Here is a 14,166-nt window from a genome sequence, read left to right on the forward strand (position 1 = left end):
GTGTGTGTGTGGGTGGGTGGGTGTGAGTGTGTGTGTGAGTAAATGTGTGCATGTGTTTGTGCATGTAAGCATACGTAGCCTCTGTGTGTGTGTGTGTGAGAGAGAGAGAGAGAGAGAGAGAGAGAGAGAGAGAGACAGAGACAAAGAGAGGGAGGGGTACCTTGATAGCTCACTCACAAAGTGAGTATCATGGGTGGGGTGGGGGGGGGGGGTATATTGCCAAGGGGGGAGGGGGGGGGGTAACTTTTTCCAAAAGCATGTTTTTTTTGTTTTTTCAAAAGTTTGAATTTTTTAAAAAATTTTAAGGAAAAATAAATAAAAAGGGGCCATGTTTAGCGCCCAAAGGAGGGAGGGCACCGGCGCCCTCCTCTGGGCACCAAATATGGCCCCTTTTTAAAAATTTTTAATAATTTTTAAAAAAATCTCCAAAAAAAGGGTGAAGTTGGTGGCGCCCTCCTCTGGGTGCCACTTTCACCCTTTTTTTGGAGGTTTTTTTTTTCATCTATTTTTATTGAAAAAATTAAAATTTTTAAATTAAAATCACAAAAAAAAGGGCAAAGTTGGCGCCCTCCTCATTTTGATTTAAAATTTTTAACTTTGCCCTTTTTTTTCTTATTTTCGTCCCAAAAAAAACTCCAAAAATGAGCAAAGATAGCCCTTTTTTAGGGCCTTCCACTCCAAATTTGGCCATCATCACTTCCAAATTAGTAAGTTTCTACATAGATCTAGTTATGCTGTCCATTTTGCTTCAAAAAGTTTGGAAATCGGAGTTGGTATGCAAAAGTTACGGTTGTTTTACTCTTTGGCAAATTTTCTATATAATTTTTACAAGTGCTCATGTTTTTCTACAGGCTTGCTTGCCTTTCATACGAATCACCTACATTTTCTAATTGTTGCATAATTGTGATTTCTATGCCAAGACCTAAGATGCTCATTTTTTGGGGGTTTTTTAAAGTTTTTTTTGTTTTTTGGGGTGGAGGTGGGGTTTATAGCTATTTTATTTAATATTTGCCAATAAACAAATTTTAAAAAATGGCATCTTCACCCTTACACCTATTCTTGCACTAAATACTCATTGAATGCTATTTGTCAGACATTAACTATATAAAGACCCCCCACACACACATCTCTCTCAAGCTCTCATTCTCTCTCAACTCCTCCTCCATACCCTAGCTCTTTGTCCGTCTCTCTCTTCCCCCTATCTTATGTACACCTTTCTCTCTCTCTCTCTCTCTCTCTCTCTCTCTCTCTCTCTCTCTCTCTGATCCCTCTTGAAATGGCAGGCCCAATTGGTACAGGGTTTAGCAACCTCAACGAAGTGTGATCTATTTGAACTCCCTCTCGTCGAAGCGAATGATACGATATGCAAATGGCAAAACCGTTGTGCTAAGTGAGGATGACCTCATGATAGGAAAGGACATTTGTGTGATGGCCATCACACATGTAAATGACCGCCTGCAGACTACGCAAGTGGAAGCCATTCAGGAGAGTGGATTGGGGCAATTGTACATGTTGAACACGGTCCAAGTTGTCACGTGACTATGTGCTGGAGAGAGGAAAGAGTGTACCTACCCATGCTCCACCCATAATAGATCTCACCCAAAGCTTAGCCAATTTGAGGCAGAGACCATGCGAGTTGGACCCATCATTCCGAGCGCAAGGGAAGGCAGCCATTGCACAAGCTACACCCATAATAGATCTCACACCTAGCCCAGGAAGCCTGAGCTCGAGGCTGAGTTCAAGCCATGTTGAACAACCATTAGGAGGACATGGCACAGTACTAATCGATGATGACAATGATGCAGTAGCCACAATGGAGGGTCCTCAAGCAATCATTAGCCTGTTGTCAACATAAGGTCTTTTGGGGGACGTTATCGACGATTGCTTCATCAACTGTTGCACAATTCAACCACAGTGGAGAAGTTGATGGAAGTTCCGACAATGGACAAAGGGAACGTTGAGTTCGAAGTGTCGCCCACGCTGCATGGAGTGAGTGCAATGGATGATATGGAGCAAAAGTATGACGGCCATTGCTGGATGAAACCAATGTCGACCACAATGACATTTCTTGGCAAAGTTCATCGCAGTAGGTGTGTGGGGGAACTAGAGTGTACAAACCCCCTTTGCTCTGGCAGGTCGATTAATGGATAGTCAAACCACATTGCATTGATAGGTCGGCCCATACCACACCCATTGTCGAGAAATTGAGTTGGAGAACATTGACTATGTCTCTTTGATTGCAGGTTATAATCTTCTCTCGTCTAGTGTATGAAAAATGAACAACAACATTTTAGCTATTGGAATGTCTGCTACTAGCTTAGGAACCTTGGCCTGTTTCTTTTGCAAAAGGTCCCCCATTCTTTTGAAGCAATATGAATGTGTGGCGTACTATGTGATGGTGGGGCCCAAAATGACGAGACTCTTTTTCCACATGGGCACGCATAATCACGAGGTGCAAAGAGGTACCTATAGAGCCCACCTAAAAGACCTTAGGTACACAGTCAAAGAGATGGTGAAGGACTTTAGTGCAGTAAGTCCTAGACACCTACAAATGGTAGTCGCAAAAAAAAAGTCTCAAGTACCCTCATCCACGGTACTTCACTCTTGATAGGACGGGGAGGACATATCGCACGTGCCCATGACAAATCTTGCTGAGCCTATACATGCAAGTTGGCTGGTTGCTGAAGGATTCAAGGGGACATTGAATTTGTATGATGTGTGTGACAGTGACTTGGCCAATGCATTTTTGCAAAGCACCAAAAGACATGCATTCATTGGAGGGAAGTACCCTCATGGATTATTTTTTCAAGTTAGTTTCATTAAGAAGCTAAACTTTTATATTGGCGTCGAACATTTGTATGCCCTGATAAAAATTAATGTTTGAAATATTCATCAGGATTTGAAACTTTTATGCAAAAAAATTTAAAGTTTCGACAAGATTTACATTTTTCCTTCAAATTTTAAAAGAAAATATATAAAAAAGTACAACATTCTACTAATATTGTGAAACTAAAGAAATGATCTAGAAAACTTTCGCCAAGATTTTATATTAATATATAAGCATAGCTTTGATAAAAACTTCCCTGAATACCATGGTGCCGGCCCTAGTGCAGAGAACCTTGCGAGGCGAGCTCATCAAGGGAAAAGCCCAACCCCTATAGTAACATCAAGGATGGTGGAGGGTGTCATAAGCGGTACTCCTATGCATCAAGAGCTTGAATTTAGGGGCGACAACATAACAGTGGCTCGTAAGTGTAAAAGCATCAATAAGGTGACAATAGAGAAGGAAAATGCCACTCACAGGCCAGAATTTGTGGCAACAAATTACCAGCCTCGCAAGAAAGGAGCAAGACAACTGAACTTTGAAAGCGCAATGGAATAAGTGGAAACGTAGCCCACGATGGTCGATACATCTCTGGAGAAGGTGGTGGAGACTGAAGTTCATAATACCGTATGGGCAATTAGAAGGATTCCACCACATAGCAGAGTGCAATGTCAAGGATGCCTAGGGGCACGACAGGGGAACTGCAAGAAAAATATCAAGAACACAACAGTAGGAGTGCCAGCGATTGAGATATCAAGCTCCACTCGTGATATGCCAGGGTGACCGTTGTGCATTTATGTCACTGACTTGTTAGCTGCAGATGCGGTTGGTACACCGCCCATGAATAATAGATAGATGACAGCTATCCTTATGTACTCTAGTTCGTGGCTCAGTTAGTATGCTGCCTTAGTTAGCTGAGTTTGGTTTGAGACCCACATATAGGGTTCTTCTATTTCTTTGTACTAGAGTTCTTTTGGCTTTAACAACTAAGAAGAGGAAAATTGTTTTCAGCCTCCACCTTTGTGTGTATTCCCCCATTATGTATGTGAGAAAGCCGCAAGTGAGACTCCTTCCTTTCTCCCACTATCTTCACATGGTATCAGAGCCTGGTTCGTGGTAAGGATATCAAGAAAACAAACCAAGTTCACGGCATCCTGGTAAGAGGACCAATGTTGCTTTCCTTTTTTGAGTTTGGGAGCAAATCTCTGCACATAGCACGGCCAAAAAGTGCAAGAGTGCATTGTCTCAGATTGAGACGCCCTTCGCGGTGTGGCGAGAGGGTAGTATATGATTCGAGGCCATTTCGAGGCGCGTTTTGGAGGTGGAGGTTCTCTGTAAGCATTGAGAAAAAGGCCCTATTTTTGCTATGCGACCACTGTTCTGCAGGTCGGTGAAAAGTTGCCGCAGAAATTGCATCGTATGCTTGTGTGCAAAGATATTGGGAGTTACAAAATCATCCTTATTGCCAGTTGATGCAAAATCGTCACTAGGAAGTAACTGTGTGGTCAAATACCACTTTCATCAGTTTTGCAAATTTGCCCTTGTAAGGCAGAAGCTGTGTTTTTTGCAGTGATAGAATATTTTGGAGTGTTTTGTAATGACGTCTGATTCTCTTTCACAGATTGTCACTGAAAAGCTTGACAAGAACAACTTCCAAGCATGGAAGTTTAGAATGATGAATTTCCTTATGGGAAAAGGCTATTGGGAGTTCATTACAGGAAATGAAGAAGAACTAGTTCTTCCTAATGTTTCCAATCAATAGGAAATGCAGGCATTTAAAGGATGGCATGAGAGAGCCAGAAAAGTACTGGCTGTCTATCAGTATTTCAGATTCTATGATTATGCATATTGATGCAAGTACACCAAAGGAGTCATGGGATACTGTGGCAAAAATGTACAGCACAAATACACAAGCTAGGAAAATGCAGCTCAAGCAGGAGTTGCACAATGTGCAGAGAAAAAATATGAGCATCAATGACTACCACATGAAGGTGAAGAAAATTGCAGATGCACTTGCTTCCATTGGGTCGCCAGTGGAAGATGATGATTTAGTTTCTGTGACCTTGAATGGTCTAGGAAAGGATTATGCACAGTTTCAGACATTCATTGCCATCCGTGAAAAATTTCCTGATTTTGAGGAGTTGTTTGCTTTTCTAATTTCTGAAGAGCAGAGAAATGATGGTGCATCTTCTTCAAGAGGAACTTCACAAGAAACTATCTTCTACTCAAATGCTAGAAGAGGTAGAGGCAGAGGTAGAGCAGGCCGATCTGGAGGCCATGGTAGAAATCAGAATATGCAGTAAACTCAAGAAAACCAATCCTATGGAGGAGGATGTGGTAACTCTAGAGGCAGGGGGAGCCAAAGAGGTTATGGTGGATGGCAGAGAGGCCAAAATGCAAACAACAATGTTGAATGCTACTACTGTGGTAAAATGGGTCATATGGCTAAAGACTGCTACAAAAAGCAGAATGACATTATGAATGGAAAATTGCAGCAAGGCAATTATGCATCCTCTAGTAGATAGGGTGATGACAGAAATGACCATTTACCTATGGTGCAGCACATGACCAATTGTGTGACAAGTGTAGAAGAAAGCAATGATGTGTGGTATGTTGACTCAGGTGCATCAAACCACATGACAGGTCATGCAAAAAGGATGCAGGATGTAAGGAAAATGGAAAAACCAGGATTTTGGGAGACTGCTGATGATACTGCACATCCTATTGTGCAGATTGGTAAAATTCCTTTGTCTATGCAGGATGGCAAAAAGAAATACCTGTCTGATGTATTTCATGTCCCGAATATCACCAAGAACCTGGTTTCTATTAGTCAAATGGTTGAGCAAGGCTTGCAAGTCAGATTTAATCCCCATGGATGCTTTGTTGAGGATATGAAAAATAACGATCGCTTGATAGCAAAAGGAAAGAAGAAGGGCAGGATGTTTACGTTGGATGGACATGCCTGAATTGAGTGCAACAATGTTTGCACATGGGACCGGTGTAGTTGCAAATATTGATATCTGGCATAAACGCATTGGTCATGTTAATGTACAGCGACTTAAATCAATGCAGGCCCAAAATATTGTTGCAGGATTGCCTAAATTCAAGGTTGCAGAAATGCATAAGGTATGTGAAGCTTGTCAATTTGGAAAACAGGCAAGGAAACCATTTCCTAGACATGTTCAAGAGAGTAAGAAGCCATTGGAATTAATCCATTCTAATGTGTGGACTACTAAAGCTGCATCTATTGGAGGCTATCATTATTTTGTCACTTTTATTGATGACTACAGCAAAAAATTTTGGGTGTATTTTATGAAAAAGAAAAGTGAAGTGTTTGGGCATTTCAAAGCTTTTAAAGCTATGGTTGAAAAAGAAACAGGCCTGCAAATAAAATGCTTAAGGTTAGATGGAGGGGGAGAGTACCTCTCAAATGAGTTTGCAAGGTTCCTGCAGGAGCATGGCATAAAGCAGCAATATTCATGCAGTCATACCCCACAGCAAAATGAACTTGCAGAAAGGAAAAACAGGCATATTGGAGAGGTATCTCAGGCCATGCTAAATGAAAAAGACCTACCAGATTATTATTGGGCTGAAGCAGTTGCTACAGTAGTTTACATAATGAACAGGACTCCCATTGCAGCAATACATGGCATGATGCTAGAAGAGATGTATACTGGTAGGAAACCAGATATTTCTCATTTGAAAATTTTTGGTTGCATTGCCTATGTTCATGTGCCAGATGAGTTGAGGTCCAAGTTGGATCCAAAAGCTAAGAAGTGCATCTTTATTGGTTATTCTCTGCAGCAGAAAGGGTATAGATGCTATAACCCTTCTACTCGTAAGTTTACAGTGAGCAGAGATGTTGTTTTTGATGAGATGAGCAGCTGGTATAAACCAGTAAATGTGATTGATGATGTAGATGCACAAAATGGTAATGCTGCACAGAATTCACAGCAGCAATCACAAAATATTAGTGGACCTGCAGTGTCCTCTAGCAGTAGTTCACATACTTCACCATGGACAGGCAGATTGAGATCAGGAGAATCTCCTCAAAGCAATGCAGATAGTGGTATACATAAAGGAAAAGAGAAGGTAGATCAGCCCATGTTTGATGTGAATGCAGGTCACTCTTATGTGGATGGTGAATCCAGTGGCTCAGAACAGAGCATTGATGATGAGTTGGGTATTCCTTCTATTGTTACACCTGGAGTAAGGAAGACCAGGGATGTTTTGAGAGCACCTGGAAGTGAGCCTATTTTGCACAGGTCTACCAGAGCTAGGTATCCTGTGGATAGGCTGAAATATGATGGATTTACAGCCATTCACTATGCCTATATGGTCAAAGTGATACAAGAACCAGAACCCACTTCTTTTGAGCAAGCCATGGGAAAAGAAAAATGGGAGAAAGCCATGGATGAAGAAATGGATGCCTTGGAAGCAAATGCTACATGGGAATTGGTGCCTTTGCCTAAAGACAAGAATGCAATTGGCTGTTAAGTGGGTTTATAAGGTGAAGCACAATGCAGATGGTTCTGTGAACAGATACAAGGCAAGATTAGTTGTCAAGGGGTATGCACAGACATATGGCATTGATTATGAAGAAACATTCAGTCCAGTTGCAAGGATGGCAACTGGAAGAGTAGTCATTGCTATGGCTGCATCAAAGGGATGGTCTTTACATCAGATGGATGTAAAGAATGCCTTCTTGCATGGTGATTTGCAAGAAGAGGTCTTTATGGAGCAAGCAACAGGTTATGTTCATGCTGTTCATCCTGAGTTTGTTTGCAGAGGTTGAAGAAAGCCTTGTATGGCTTGAAGCAGGCACCTAGAGCATGGTCTGACAAGATAGGATAGTATCTTGTCACTATTGGCTTTCAGATTTCCAAGGCAGATTTCTCACTTTATGTGAGAAAAACAGAGAAAGGTATTATGCTGCTTGTCATTTATGTTGATGATTTGATCATCACAGGTAATAGATGATCTACCAGTGGATATGTGTTCTCTTTTGGGAGTGCTGCAGTCACTTGGAGCAGCAAGAAACAGCCTTTGTCGAGCACAGAGGCTGAGTATAGGGGTGCAACAATGGCTGCATGTGAGGTAGCTTGGTTGCATAAGCTACTTTATGATATGCATCAGTCTACAGATCGGCCAGTTGTCATTTATTGTGACAACATGAGCAATATACACTTGGCAAATAACCCAGTTTATCATGCTAGAACAAAGCACATTGAGGTGCATTATCACTATGTGCAGGAGAAGGTTTTACTAGGTCTAATTGATCTAGTTTATGTCAGCACAGAGGATCAGGTAGCTGACATATTCACGAAGGCATTGGGCGCAGAGAAGCTGTGCAATTCAGAGACCTGCTTGGTGTGCAGGAATTGGTATTGAGCTCGAGGGGGAGTGTTGAGATATCAAGCTCCACTCGTGATATGCCAGGGTGACCGTTGTGCATTTATGTCACCGACTTGTTAGATGCAGATGTAGTTGATACATCGCCCATGAATAATAGCTGGATGACAGCTATCCTTATGTACTCTAGTTCGTGGCTCAGTTAGTATGCCACCTTAGTTAGTTGAGTTTGGTTTGAGACCCACATATAGGGTTCTTCTATTTCTTTGTCTAGAGTTCTTTTGGCTTTCACAACTAAGAAGAGGAAAACTATTTTCAGCCTCCACCTTTGTGTGTATTCCCCCATTGTGTATGTGAGAAAGCTGCAAGTGAGACTCCTTCCTTCTCTTCCACTATCTTCACACCAGCTCCATCCTTTTGGGGGATGAATGAGTGGTCCACCTTGGAAGGGCAACTGAGCAATCAAGCGAGCTTGTGAAGGCAATACATGTGGTTCTGCAATGTCCACATGGACCATACCTGGAATATATGCTCCTCCATAAAAAATTCTCCAGCCAAAGTATATAGTCACTATGGATAGGGTGATTTAGGGGCTGCATAAAAGATGGGGCCAAAGGTGAAGTATGGTACTACATGTTCATACACCAATGCATGCTTTCAGATGACAATTTACAAGTCATTTTCGGCAACAAGAGAACATTTTCCAAAACCCCAAATATGTAGCAAAACTATTTATTTTCTTTTTTCCTTGGAACATAATTCCATGCACCATTATGTATCATACACCAACATCATGGAGAAATTTGGAGTATTGTGTCCTTTGTAATGTTGTGTTCAATTCACCAAAAAAATGTGTGCTTAGCATGGACTTGAATGCATTGCTTGTTCTTCTTTCGTACAAGTATTGTTGTTCTTAATGGTTTCTTCTTCTTACACAAAACTGGAGCGCAAACCTTAAACCATCATTGTTAATTGGCCAATGACTACAAAACCCATCATGCAAAAATAGAATGCAAGGCTTTTGAGTTTACAAAGCACATGCCGTGTACATTTGCTAAAGACCAAAGAGAAGAGAGAGAGAGAGAGAGGACAGTGTGAGAGGGGGGGGGAGGGGGTTATATGCACTCACACACACACACACAAAGAGAGAGAGAGAGAGAGAGAGAGAGACAGAGAGAGAGAGAGAGAGAGAGGGAGGGAGGGAGGAAGGGAGGGAGGTATGGAGAGAGAGAGAGAGAGAGAGAGAGAGAGAGAGAGAGAGAGAGAGAAAGAGAGAGAGAGAGAGAGAGAGAGAGAGAGAGAGCAGTTTTAATGTGGTAGGAACAATCCCAAGATGCCTCAAAGGCATATCCCATGATCCAAGTGTTGAACCCAGGTAGACTCAACCTTGAATAGTTGAGAGAAATGTCATAGTGAGAGAGAGTGAGAGAGAGAGAGAGAGAGAGTTTCACACACACACAGAGAAGGTTGGGAGGGACTAAGAGAGAGAGCAATTTTAATATGGTAGGAACAATCCCAAGATGCCTCAAAGGCATATCCCACGATCCAAGTGTTGGACACAGGTGGACTCAACCTTGAATAGTTGAGAGAGATGTCACAGAGAGAGAGAGAGAGAGAGAGAGAGAGAGAGAGAGAGAGAGAGAGAGAGAGAGAGAGAGAGAGAGAGAGGACTAACTAGAATAGGTGGAATAAGAAATAGTGGGCTGAAGCAGTAGCAACTGCTGTTTATATTATGAACAGAACTCCCGCTGCAGCCGTCCATGGCATGACACCTAAAGAAATGTATACAGGCCAAAAACCAGATATTTCTCACTTGAAGGTATTTGGTTGCATAGCGTATGTTCATGTTCCTGATGAGAAGAGAACCAAGCTGGATCCAAAGGCAGAAAAATGCATCTTGATTGGATATGCTCAGCACCAGAAAGGGTATCGTTGTTATAACCCTTCCACTCGCAAAATGCAAGTGAGCAGAGATGTTGTTTTTGATGAAATGAGCAGCTGGTATGCACCAACTGTTATGGTAGGAGATGCAGATGCAGGAAATGGGAATGCTGCAATAAATGCAGAGCAGCAATCTCAAGCCTTGAGTGGACCCAGAGAGTCCTCTACTAGTGGATCTAATGCATGGACAGGGAGATTGAGATCTAGTGAATCGTCACATGGCAGTCCTGATAGTGTTGTGCAGGTATCACATAAGGGAAAAGAAAAAGTGGACCATACTCCAGTGTTTGATGTGTCTGCTAGTAGCTCTCATGTTGATGGAGAGTCAAGCGGCTCTAGAATGAGCCTTGCTGAGGAACTTGGGATTCCTTCTGTTGTTACACCTGGTGCAAGGAAAAGCAGGCATGATTTAAAGACTCCTGCAACTGATCCAGTTGTACGGAGGTCCACTCGTATTAAGTATCCAGTTGACAGGCTGAGATATGATGGGTATACAGCACATCACTATGCTTATATGGTCAAGGTTCTAGAGGAGCCAGAGCCCACATGTTTTGAGGATGCAGCAGGGCATAAAAATTGGGAAGCAGCTATGGATGAAGAGATGGCTGCCTTGGATGCAAACCACACTTGGGATTTGATGCCTTTGCCTCATGATAAGAAGGCTATTGGCTGCAAGTGGGTTTACAAAGTAAAGCACAATGCTGATGGGTCTGTTAGCAGGTACAAGGCAAGATTGGTTGCCAAAGGTTTTGCGCAGACATATGGAATTGACTATGAGGAATCTTTCAGCCCAGTTGCAAGGATGGCAACCGTGAGAGCAGTAATTGCTATGGCTGCTGCAAAGGGATGGTCTTTGCATCAGATGGATGTGAAAAATGCCTTCTTGCATGGTGATTTGCAGGAAGAGGTTTATATGATGCAGCCAGAAGGTTATGAGGATAATGCACACCCCGATTTTGTATGCAGGTTGCGCAAAGCCTTGTATGGCTTAAAACAGGCGCCGAGGGCATGGTCAGACAAGATAGGGCAATATCTTGTCACTATTGGATTTCAGATTTCCAATTCAGATTTTTCACTTTATGTGAAAAGGACAAACATAGGGATTGTGCTTATAGTCATCTATGTTGATGACTTGATTATTACAGGTGATAGTGATGCAGACATTAATGAAGTGAAGCTGCTGTTGAAGCAGAAATTTGAGATGAAGGATTTGGGAGAGCTGCGTTACTTCTTGGGCATTGAGGTTATTAGATCCCCGAGTGGGATATGGCTGTTGCAAAGGCAATACGGTTTGGACATGCTGTCCAAATATGGGATGACAGGCTATAAGCCTATTTCTGTTCCATTGGAGCAGAATGTGAAGCTCAATGCAGAGACAGGTGAGCTTCTTGAAGATATTACTATGTACAGGCGCATAGTAGGTAGCTTGATTTACATGACTATAACCAGACCAGATTTGAGCTATGCTGTGGGGCTGGTGAGTCAGTTTATGCAGGCACCGAGGAAGCCACATTTGGATGCGGCTAGGCGCATACTGCGGTATGTGAAGTCCACATTGCATTATGGACTACTTTATGAAGCTGGGTGTGCATTACAGGTACATGGATACACAGATGCTGACTGGGTTGGTAGTGTCTCAGATAGGAGATCTACTAGTGGTTTTATGTTTTCCCTTGGGAGTGGTGCCATCAGTTGGAGCAGCAAGAAGCAGCCAACAGTTGCCTTGTCGAGCACAGAGGCTGAATACAGGGGTGCAGCAATGGCTGCATGTGAGGTAGCTTGGTTACGGAAGCTACTTGCAGATATGGGACAGTCAGTTCATGCAGCAGTTGTCATTCATTGTGACAACATTAGCAGCATCATGCTTGCTAATAACCCAGTTTATCATGCTAGAACGAAGCACATTGAGGTGCATTATCACTTTGTGAGAGAGAAGGTTCTAGCTGGTGAGATTGATCTTGTCTATGTCAGCACTGAGGAGCAGGTGGCTGATATCTTTACGAAGGCATTGGGTACCGAGAAGCTTCGCAGATTTAGGAGCTTGCTTGGTGTACGTGAGATGGATTTGAGCTTGAGGGGGAGTGTTGAGATATCAAGCTCTATCCCCGACATATCTCCTGGATGACTATCATTTATGTCACCGCCTATGTTAGTTGTACTCGTGGTGTAGTTAGACTACCACGTATGTTTTGGTTTGGGTTCACATATGAACCACGTATTCTAGGGTTTGACATATAGGGTATTTCCCTCTTCTATTGTAATTGTTGTTGCGTGCAAAAGTGAAGAAAGGCTTCACCCTCCAACCTTGTGTCCTCTCTCTTTTGTGTGTTGTGAAGAAAGCTGAACTTGAGTCTCCTATCTCTCTCCCTTATTCTTTACAGGTATCACTCCACAGGAGGCGGTTTTAGAGTCAACTTTAGTAGGCAAGGCTGCATGGTGGTTGGTAGAGTACGCGATGGATTACTTCACCACATATGATGGAGTCTGCGAAGCATTCTTGAGACGGTTTCATCGGGAAAAAATGATTCCACAAACTCTAGATAGATTGCGACACTTGGATCAGGGAGATCAGGATGTGAAAAATTATGCATCCAAATTCAACTTACTCATGCAACGTGTGCCAACAGGGGAATGGCCTGCTCAGGAGGTACTCAATGATTGCTTCATTTGAGGGCTATCACGAGATTTGCAGACAGCGTTGGCCAAAGTGGATCAGACACATTGTGACCCACACTGAAATAACATTCTGCTCCCAATTTTGCTTGCCCTTTTCTTGCTACAACCAAGTCTTGCCCAAGAGGATGCTATACTCTGGTGTTGCGGCTTCCATGTTGAGCACCACAAATGAAACCACAAACAAGATGCCTGCCACCTCCACTACTCATTTAGTGACACCGTTGAGACAAGGATGCCAGGTGTCTTTTGGAACCAAATTATGGAATAGATGAATGAGTAGATTCAATCTAATTACCCAGAACTTTGGCTTCCTAACCCCTATTATATCCAACTTAAGGAAGCAACTTAGAAATTACTCCCTATTCGGTGGGTACTCCCTATAGACCAATACCCATCCTAAGTGTGCCTATGCCTAGGCCACCACTAGTGTACTCGGTATGACCAAGCCCCCTTGTATACCAGTCCTAGGCAACACCTCCTGGAGTAGCTGCTCATCCCCCTCTACTCTTTCTCCCTCCATTCCTAGCTAGAGCACCTCTTAGAGCTTCTCTCAACCTTTAGTTGCACCCTCTATACCTTCTCCCTCTCTCTCCCTCTATCGGAGCTGCTCTCTCCCTCCAGCTGCACTTTCTAGTCCACTATTGTTGTTGTGACCTCTATACAAGCATGGTGAGGAGACCATACATGTACTCTGTGTCCCATAGGAGAAAAAATGCACGGGGTGAATGGGTGCCTTGCACCTACAGCTTGAATGATTGGATAGTCATGAGAGGATTTGCCAAGGGTCCACATAAGCTTCCAAAGAGCAAAAGAGGTGATCTTTTGCATGAATGGAAGGGCCGCATCATGAAATTCAAGCTTGGGAAGAAAGGATTGCTTGCAAAGGTGCAACACATCTACATGGGGAAGGACATGCACCTTCCTCTGTCAAGCAATCAATCGACAATACCATCGCATTGTAAGTCTGCATTTTGTGTAAGATTTTGAAGTGTAATGAGTCAGCTTGAAATTGTATTTTGAAATAGAACCAGTGTAATGAGTCAGTTTGAAATTGTATTTTGAAATAGCACTTAACACTTATTTAATTAATTTTGGACTCATATGTCTACTTTTGGACTATTCCTTAAAATCCTTCCCAAATGAAAAGTTTACTTTATGAAACTGTCATTCGAGAGTCAAAAGTTTACTTTTTGGCACTATCATTTTCACATAAGACATTTCAAAATAGCTCTCTACAATGTTGTACAAATAATGCAAAAACTACTATTAAATCCTAAATTTGTATTTCTTGTTTATAAGAATCATATTCTTAAAATAAAAAATCCGAGTTATTAGTTTAAATCCATGAAAAACCATGCTATTGAGGATTCACA

General features: G+C 42.4%; 1 pseudogene; it reads left to right on the top strand.

Annotated features, from left to right (window-relative positions):
• LOC147899572 (uncharacterized) overlaps positions 1-12,788 on the top strand; it is a 54,886-nt pseudogene extending 42,098 nt beyond the window's left edge.
• Positions 12,789-14,166: the final 1,378 nt, after the last annotated feature.

This window comes from Dipteris shenzhenensis, chromosome 8 (assembly GCF_047967505.1).
Source record: "Dipteris shenzhenensis isolate YYH24624 ecotype China chromosome 8, Dip_SZ_1.0, whole genome shotgun sequence".
In the NCBI taxonomy this organism is placed as follows: Eukaryota; Viridiplantae; Streptophyta; class Polypodiopsida; order Gleicheniales; family Dipteridaceae; genus Dipteris; species Dipteris shenzhenensis.